This window comes from Ovis aries, chromosome 21, assembly GCF_016772045.2.
Source record: "Ovis aries strain OAR_USU_Benz2616 breed Rambouillet chromosome 21, ARS-UI_Ramb_v3.0, whole genome shotgun sequence".
Taxonomy (NCBI): domain Eukaryota; kingdom Metazoa; phylum Chordata; class Mammalia; order Artiodactyla; family Bovidae; genus Ovis; species Ovis aries.
In genome coordinates, this window is record NC_056074.1 from 16,013,882 (window position 1) to 16,016,764 (window position 2,883).

The window sequence follows — 2,883 nt, forward strand, 5'->3', positions numbered from 1 at the left end:
TAACATGGGCTATAAGGCCACCAAGGTACTAATTTTTCCTTTTTTTACCCTATCTCTTCTAATTCAACTTTGGTGTCTTGATTCTAGGGCTGCTGCTGTATTTCTAAGAGGAACTCTTCCCAAACCAAACACATGACGCATTTGTGCTACTGAGTCATAAAGAGATGGACCTTCAGGAAAAATGGCCTACAGATTCAAAAGTTAGGTGTATATATTTAAATGCCTGGCCTAAAAAATCTAAACAAACCGAATAAAGCAACACACTTATTCTTTTGTTGTTAAAAATGACCAGACTATAAAGGTTTCAGTAGATGGGGCCACACAGTATGTAACTGGGACTGAAGAAAAAACTGTAAATGTATAGTTTCTAAAAAGAGAACTAGAATATATAAGGTTGGTGTTATTGTTGGAGAAATACTGAATGGGTTTAAGTGAATATAAGAAAGGAATGAGAGGTATAAGAACCATTTGCCCCACACAGTATCTTTAAAATAGACAACTATTTAAAACTTATCTATTCTTACGATATTTAAAGAAGTTAACACAAAGTGGAAAATGTAGTGTTAGTTACCTTCTTCCTCATCTTCTTTAACTACTGGGGTACCATGTAGCTTTTTCAGTTTGGGCATTCTCTTGGTTGCCTCTTCAATCCAGTTCCCCTCAGCAGAATGTTTCGATTCCAAGAGATTGCCTACAAACACCAGGTCTTCTAGGCATGGCAGTTCTGCCAGCTTCACAAATTCAGCCCAGTCTTTCACCAGGTTATTAGACATGTAAAGAATCTTCAGTTCCTTCATTACATGGGTCCCTTTCAACTTCTCAATAAAATTGTAGGGGATCCACAGTTCTTCTAATGTGTCCCCTACTACTTCCAGTTCATTTAAGTTGTTTGTGTTGTTTCTTCCTAAAGACAATATTCTTAAGGTTTTTAAGTCATTAGGTTTGCAGTTTTTTCAACGCAGTTTGTAGTCAGTGAAAGCTTCTCACAGTTAGAATGTGTGGACAATGGTATGTCCATCTTCTCTACAGGGGGAATCTGGGCATACAGCTTTATCTCTCTGGCTTCAGATGGCTTCTGGCTGGTTTTCTCTTCCCCCCTGGCTAGTGCTTCTTTGACTGTTGTTGCTTTTGCCATTCTGGCATTTGCTACTGTCACTCCTGTTTGTGTTTTGTTCTGTTTGTTCATTTGTTTCATTTCTTAGATTCCACATATAAGTGAAATCATACATTATCTGCCTTTCTCTGACTTATTTGACAACATAATATCCTCTAGGTCTATCCATGCTATTGCAGATGACAAGATTTCTTTTTTTTTTTTAAAGACTGAGTAATTTTCCACTGTTGTTGGAAGAGGGTGTTTGCTGTGACCGACAAAACTCTGTTAGCTTTTGTCCTGCTTCATTTTGTACTCCGAGGCCAAATTTGCCTGTTACTCCGGGATTCTCTTGACTTCCTGCTTTTGCATTCCAGTTCCCTATGATGAAAAGGACATCTCTTTTTGGTGTTAGTTCTAGAAAATCTTGTAGGTCTTCATAGAACCATTCAGCTCCAGCTTCTTTGGTATCAGTGGTTGGGGCGTAGACTTAGATTACTGTGATATTGAATGGTTTGCCTTGGGAACAAACCGAGATCATTCTGTTGTTTTTGAGATTGCACCAAAGAGTTACATTTCAGAGTCTTTTGTGTGAGGGCTACTCCATTTCTTCTAACGGATTCTTGCCTGCAGTAGTAGATATAATGGTCATCTGAATTAAATTCACCCGTTCCTGTCCATTTTAGTTCAATGATTTCTAAAATGTCAATATTCACTCTTGCCATCTCCTGTCTGACCACTTCCAATTTACCTAGATTCATGGACCAAACATTCGGACTCCTATGCAGTATTGTTCTTTACAGCATTGGACTTTACTTTTACCAACAGATACATTTAATCAACCCTGAATATTCATTGGAAGGACTGATGCTTAAGCTGAAGCTCTAATACTTTGGCCACCTGGGAAAAGCTGACTTATTGGAAAAGACCCTGATGCCGGGAAAGATTGAAGGCAGGAGGAGAAGGGGATGACAGAGGATGAGATGGTTGGATGGCATCACCAACTCAATGGACATGAGTTTGAGCAAACACCAGGAGATGGTGAAGGACAGGGAAGCCTGCTGTGCTGTAGTAAATGGGGTCACAAAGAGTTGGACATGACTGAGAGACTGAACAACAAAAAATTTTCTGCTGTATCTTTTTCCATTCTTCTACTGATGGGCACTTGTGTTTGCTTCCATATCTTGGATATTATAAATAATGCTACAATGTACATAGAGGAGCATATATCTTTTCAAATTAGTGTTTTCATTTTCTTCAGATATATACCCAAAAGTAGAATTACTGGATTATATGGTAGTAGTAGTAGTATTAGTTGTTCAGTTGTGTCCAACTCTCTGCGACCCTTTGGACTGTGGCCTGCCAGGCTTCTCTGTCCATGGGATTCTCCAGGCAAGAATACTGAAGTGGATTGCATTGCCTTCTCCAATTGCCATTCCCTTCTCCATATATGGTACTTCTATTTCTAGTTTTTTGAGAAACCTCTATATTGTTTTCCAGAGTGGCTGCACCAATTTACATTCCCAACAGTGCACAAGAGTTCCCTTTTCTCCACTTGTTATTTGTTGTTGTTGTTTTTTTTTTTTTTGAGAATAGATGTTGACATTCTGAGAGGTGTGAGGGGATATTTCACTGTGATTTTGATTTGCATTTCCCTGATGATTTTTGATGCTTTTATGTGCCTGTTGGCAATCCTTCTGTCTCCTTTGGAAAAATGCCTATTGAGGTTCTCTGTCCATTTTTAATCAGGTTGTTTTTTTGATGTTGAGTTGTATGAATTCTTTGCATAT

General features: G+C 38.5%; 1 pseudogene; it reads right to left on the reverse strand.

Annotated features, from left to right (window-relative positions):
• Positions 1–563: 563 nt before the first annotated feature.
• LOC101117030 (dynein axonemal light chain 1-like) lies at positions 564–1,135 on the reverse strand (annotated as a pseudogene).
• Positions 1,136–2,883: the final 1,748 nt, after the last annotated feature.